Genomic DNA, 7,114 nt, shown 5'->3' with positions numbered 1-7,114 from the left:
AGAGAAAACCTGTTTACTCAGGGAGGAGGAGAAGGAGAAGAAGACTGCAGATTTATACTCCGCCCTTCTCTCTGAATCGGAGTCTCAGAGCGGTTTACAGTCTCCTATATCTTCTCCCCCCACAGCAGACACCCTGTGAGGTGGGTGGGGCTGAGACATGAGACTTAAAGACATGCTAATAGAATCATCCACCTTTGAAGGCATCGTGAGAATCATGACACCCTTCTCTTCACTTCACTTGTGGTAGGGATGTCGTTAAATTCACTATGAACTCTTTCAGTGGTTAGATTTACTATGTTTGAAGGTGTTTGAGTTTAAATAATTTTGTTAATAACATATGGTAACAATGTCTGTTTATATCATTACTATCCCTAATCCATATGATATTTTCTAATCCCCCCTCCCTCCGTTACTAGACTCCCGCCGAAGTTATATATTTGAGTTCACTTATAAAGGTACCCTTAACCAATCAAAGTTCAATTTCTCCCTTTTCTCATACTCCTTATTAAAAAATTGTCCAATGTCTTTTTACATTCCACTCTTTCTCTATATATCCTCTAAATTTCTTCCACTCCCTTTTAAACACTTCCAAATCATAGTCTCTTAAAGTTCTTGTTCGTTTGTCCATCTCACTCCACGATAAAACTTTCACTATCCAGTCCCGTTTCTCTGGTATTTTTTATTGCTTCCACAACTGCGCATACAGTGTCCTAGCAGCTGAGAGCAAGTACCAAATTAGAGTTCTATCTTCTTTTGGAAATTTTTCCATTTGTAATCCCAACAGAAAAGTCTCTGCAATTTTCTTAAAGTCATATCCCAAAATTTTAGATATTTCTTGTTGTATCATCTGCCAAAACTTTTTCGCTTTTCCACAAGTCCACCACATATGATAAAAAGAACCTTCATGTTTCTTACATTTCCAACATTTACTATGTTTGAAGGTGTTGATCAGCTATGCATTGATTACCCAGTCTGTTCAGTTTTTGTGGAATGCCTGCAAAAACTGGTTTGCATCAGGTTTCCCCAAATCTCTACATGTGCCAAGATTAATCAATTAGTGCCCATGAGCATCACTAAAAACTTCTTAGGTGAGCACAAGAGGCAGATTTTATCAAAACATAACATAATTTACTTGCGACTAGGGTTGCCAAGTCCAATTCAAGAAATATCTGGGGACTTTGGGGGTGGAGCCAGGAGACTTTGCGGGTGGAGCCAGGAGACATTGGGGGTGGAGCCAGGAACAAGGGTGTGACAAGCATAATTGAACTCCAAGGGAATTCTGGCCATCACGTTTAAAGAGACAGCACACCTTTTTAAATGCAGACAGCACACCTTTTTAAAGAGCAGACAGGTTAAAACGGATAAAAATATGGAGCAGAGGTCCATCAGTGGCTATTAGCCACACACACACACACATATATATATATATATATATATATATATATATATATATATATAAATAAATTTTTTGCCACTGTGTGACACAGAGTGTTGGACTGGATGGGCCATTGGCCTGATCTAGCATGGCTTCTCTTAAGTTCTTATGTTCTTATGCCTTCCTTCCATAGGAAATAATGAAGGATAGGGGCACCTTCTTTTGGGGCTCATAGAATTGGACCCCCTGGTCCAATCGTTTTGAAACTTTGGGGGTGTTTTGGGGACAGGCACTAGATGCTATACTGAAAATTTGGCGCCTCTACCTCAAAAAACAGCTCCCCCTGGAGCCCCCGATACCTCCAGATCAATTCCCCATTATACCCTATGAGAATCGATCTCCACATATGGAATAATGAAGTGCTCAGCAGACGTTTTCCTTCCCCCCCACACCCCGTTTCTGGTGACTCTGAAGCGACAGATTGGTGTCTCTACTCACGAGTTACTGAAGCCTCCCAAGGCACATGGTCCTCTGGGGGCGGGGCTTTCCCCTGCCGGACAGCTGACTGGGGGCGGGAAGGAGCCTGGGAAAGTGGAAGAACCCCGGCTGGGACCTGGGGATTGGTAAGCCTAATCTCCACATAGGGAATAATGAAGTGCCCAGCAGACATTTCCCTCCCCCCGCTCCCCGTTTCTGGCGACTCTGAAGCGAGGGATTGGCGTCTCTACTCACAAGTTGCTGCCTACTTCTTCAAAGTAATGCAGAGACACCATCCCAAGAGGAAGCCTTTCCAATTGAAGATCTTACAGTAGGTCCTGTAAGAAGAGCTCTGTACAACGGCTACAACGAGGCTACAACGAGGGTTGTACAACGAGGGTTGTACAACGGCTACAACGAGGGTTGTCCATCCCCAGGTGGGAAGGCAGGGAGGGAAGCCGCCATGCAAAATGTCCCACAAATTCCAAAATTATCAAAAGACTTGAAATATATAAAAAAAATTACAAAATATTCATATACATAGTATATTTGTGCATAAAAAACCCTACAAGAACGGGATAAACCTTCTGACAAAATTTGTTTCTCTCTTAAGAAAAGGGGAGCGAGGCCTCTTTCCTCTGCCTGTGTCCCAGATGGTTGGGGGTGGTATGGTGCCTCTGCCTTGCTCCGCAGCCCGGTTGCTAGCAGGCCATGGACCGGTACTGATCTGCGACCCGGTGGTTGGGGACCCCTGTCCATAGGAAATAATAGAGTGCCCAGCAGACATTTCCCTCCCCCCACACACACTTTCTGATGACCCTGAAGTGGGGGAGAGACTCCAAACCGGGGGATCCCCTGCTCCCAACTGGGAATTGGTAGCCCTAAATTAATCTGATTGGTGTTCTACTACCTCGAGTTCCATGTTACGCTTTCCTCACTCCTCACCTCTCTTCTCCTCAGAATCAGGGAACACAGAAACAGTCAAATGCCAGCACTTTAAACACATGACACCAACCATTTGTGTGCAAAATGCGATATAGATGAGTTATAAATGGAGAAAATGACAGGGGTAATCATAAAACAGTATAAAATCAGGGATGCGGGGATTTCCTTTCGCCTCTTCAGTCTCGGATCTCTCCTGACAGCTTGCTTAATCCTACCTGATTTCTCAGAGTAGCATTCAGAGTGGAAACTCAATCAAAGCCACAGATAAAGATGTAGCCCATTAATATTAACTGTCCAGAACCGTTATATCTCCACACATCACAATCGAGAGAACATGAGTAGCTTCCCTCTCAACACGTTGAGCCAGCGATCCATCCGTAAATGTCATTCGGTTCTTTTGAGGAGAGCAGAGATGGGCAGCCATTGTCATATTTCAGAGCTGCCAAACTAAAATGGCAGGGGTAGGGCTTCAGGTCCACCTGGCTCAGGTCAGACTTTCTGACATGATGGTTCTTCCTCTTTAGCCTAGATGTAGGGGTGTGTTTTTACCAGGGCTTTTTTTTGTCTCAGGAACTCCTTTGCATGTTAGGCCACCCACCCCTGATGTAGCCAATCCTCCTGGAACTTACAGGTCTCTTAATACAGGGCCTACTGTAAGCTCTTGGAGGTTTGGCTACATCGGGGTGTGTGGCCTAATATGCAAAGGAGTTCCTGCTACAAAAAAAGGTCTGGCTTTTGCTCTATGGATCATGTGCAGGGGTCGTTTTGTAGAAAAATAGGTGGTGGAGCTCATCCAGGGATTATTATGCAGCTGCACCTACTATTTGATGGACAAGGAGGTGGAACTCTCAGAAAGGTTCAGGAGCTGTGCTCCTGTGAGCTCCCACTGAATCTGAGGCCTGATCATATGTTATATAGGCCAAGGGAAAACAAGCAGGATACCTATAGCAAGTGATCTCCCTATAGGCTGCCAAGTGTTTTTAGAAAGTGAGCAAGGCCAAGTGGGCTTTGTGATCAAGGCCACAGCCCAAAGATATTCACTGTGTGACTGAAGGTAAGTCATGGAAGACATTTTGTGGCTGGCTCCATGTCCTGTGGCAGCTGTTTTCTTGTGGCCATTTTTGGCTGTGTCCACACTGTCTTAGAATTTTGAGGGTGCTCACAGGCTCAAAAAGGTGGGGGATCCCTGCTTTAGGTATTGGGGGTAGCAGTCATAGACATGAGGTGGAGATGAAAACTCCAACATGATGATATGTCTTGTGGTAAGTAATCTTTATTCAATTGAGACTACATGGTTTCCTCTACTCTGTGTTTACCTCGCCTATCTATTGCATTTTCTTCATGTTTTGCTCTCCCATGCTATCTTCACAACTAGCCAGTAGAGCAAAAGGGAGCTGTTGGCTCCAGTGAAAGGTCTCCAACATTGCATCAGCAAATGATGAAAGATAATGAGGCCAGTGCTTTGGGGAGAATGGAACTTGAAAAGGATGTGACATCGCTTCTGGATGAAGAGCATAGAGTCAGAAGGAAATTCCTAGAGAGTCACTAGGGAGGTCATTTTCCAACCATTTTATTCTCCTGCTCCTGAATTTCTCAAGGCCAGGGGGATTGGTTTGAGGGTGGGATGCGGCCATGGACAGGCACTTGGGAAACCTGATCCAGGGAGTGGTTGACCCCAGTTCTTGTTTGACTTTCTTAATCATTACAGCACACTATCGCACAGACAGGGATTTCTCTGTAGCAGGAACTCCTTTGCATATTAGGCCGCACACCCGTGATGTAGCCAATTCTCCAAGAACTTACAGGGTTCTTCTTACAGGGTCTACTGTAAGCTCTTGGAGAATTGGCTACATCAGGGGTGCATGGTCTAATATGCAAAGGAGTTCCTGCTACAAAACCTTTTTTTCCCCTAGAACTTTACTGTGGACAGCAATTAGAATCAGGCCACCATTTGCTGGAATTGGAAGGACTGGCTGATTTCAATTATTGCCAAGAAAAAACAGACATGGAGACCAATGTAGGGCTTTTTTTGAGCAGGAATGCAGAGGAACACAGTTCCGGCTGGCTTGGCATCGGGGTGTGTGTGTGTGTGTGGCTCAATATGCAAATGAGTTCCTTCTGGGCTTTTCCACACAAAAAGTCCTGTGTGGAACAATGGTGATGTCAGGGAGTGTAGCCTAATATGCAAATGAGTTCCTGCTGGGCTTTTTTCTACAAAAAAGAAAGCCCTGGGCCAATGTATTATCTAAGATGCCTCTTGACGTGGGCGGGTATATTCCTGAGTGTATCAAAGAAGCAGGAATTGCTATGAAGGATGCCATTTTACATTCTGAAGACATAGAGGGCAAGATGCCCTGGGCAGCAGCTGTTTCATCCCGACCAGTGATAGCGGATGAATTCTCCAAAGGCCTCGCATTCACATAGCAAGCCCTCTCCCAAGGAACATCTGCCGGCAGCTCAGAAAGAAGACCCTGCTTCTGCCAAAATTCTTCAATATAAGACTTGGAACGCAACTAGCCATGAGCACAAAAAAAGATGTAAAATCTGCTTTATTGGCACCTACCGAACGCAAACAAAGATAGGAAAAACAAGTTGAGAAACCAATTGTTATGGGACGTATGGTGCAGAAGCAGCGTTGTTGAATGGCTTGCAAAATTGCATCCAAAGAAAGCCCAGAATAGCGGTCAGTAATTTGGGAGCGGATAAAAGGCTCAACCACCCCCTACAACAAAACTGGGGATGTGATGAAAGGCCATTTGGTGGGAAATGGAACAGAAAAGTGCGAAATACAAAGGAAGGACTTCTTCACTCAACACATAATTTCACTTTTGGGATTCTCTGTAGAGATGCATGAAGACGACCTTTAGATTTTTGTTTTCTCATGTTCTTCTTCGGGCCCACTTTCACTCCTGGTGTTTCCAAATCATTTATTTCCTTGGCGCATTTTAATCTTTTAACTTATTTTTACACTATTTTACACCACTGAAGTATTGTGTGCTGTTTCAATATAATTAACGCACAACAATGTTAAAATTGCATAAGGGGGGGGGGCAGAATTTGAGGAAAATTTGTTTTTTATACCCTGTTTTCTTTTACCCCAGGAGTCTCAAGGCAGCTTACAATTGCCTTCCTTTCCTCTCCCCACAAAAGGCACCTTGTTAGGTAGATTTTATTTATTATTTATTTACCATTTTCGATTTATAGCCCGCCCTTTCCCAAATGGACTCTGAGCAGGTAACAACAGTGAATAATACAAGGTTAAAATCAGATACATATAATAAAACAATATACAATCTAAAAGCAATATAACAGTCTAAAAAAAACCCCCTCCAGTTCTGCAGTTGGTGGTATCAGTTGCCTCCACTCCTTCCATACACCCCCCCGGTTGGTATAAGATAAATGGGTTGCCAGAGTTATTTCATTGGGGTCCCTGCAGCAGGGAAGCCACAAAATAACAAAATGTCCTTTGCCTCAGTTGAATGTCTGGTGGAACAGTTCTGTCTTACAGGCCCTGCGGAACTGCAACAGTCCCGGAAGGCCCTAATCTCCAATGGGAGCTTGTTCCACCGGGGGGGGGGGCAGGGCAGAGAATGCCCTGGCCCGGGATGAGGCTAAGTGGACTTCTTTTGGGCCAGTGATTACCAACAGATAATAATAATAATAATAATAATAATAATAATAATAATAATAATAATAATAATAATAATAATAATAATAATAATAATAATAATAATAATAATAAGAAGAAGAAGAAGAAGAAGAAGAAGAAGAAGAAGAAGAAGTTGTTTATTTTTGTATCCCGCCGTCCCCCGCCAAAGGCAGGCTCAGAGCGGCTCACAGAGCATGGTGCATACCATGTTTACAGTAGAATACAATCATATAAAAACAGTTAAAATATAATTGACTTTCATTTATAAATTAAGTTAAAAGTTAAATGAACAGTTGTGCCAGATAAATTATTAATTAAGGTGCTACAATTCAGAATACGTACAAGATGGCTAGATGTCATTTAGCCGGGTTCCGTCGCAAAAGCGAGCTGAAAGAGGGCGGTTTTGCAAGCCCTGCGAAACTGATTCAGGTCTCGCAGGGCTCGCACCTCTTCTGGTAGTTGATTCCACCATCGGGGAGCCATTACTGAGAAGGCTTGCTCCCTCGTTGTTTTCAATCTAGCCTCTCTTGGTCCAGGGATTTTTAAAAGATTTTGGGAACTAGATCTCAGTGCTCTCTGAGGAACAGATGTTGATCCATGTAGTGTAAGGCTCTCTGGGGGGGTATAAAGGAAGAAGTGGTCTTGCAAATGAAACTAAGATTTATTTA

Source organism: Heteronotia binoei, chromosome 4, assembly GCF_032191835.1.
Source record: "Heteronotia binoei isolate CCM8104 ecotype False Entrance Well chromosome 4, APGP_CSIRO_Hbin_v1, whole genome shotgun sequence".
NCBI lineage: Eukaryota > Metazoa > Chordata > Lepidosauria > Squamata > Gekkonidae > Heteronotia > Heteronotia binoei.
This window is presented reverse-complemented; position numbering follows the sequence as displayed.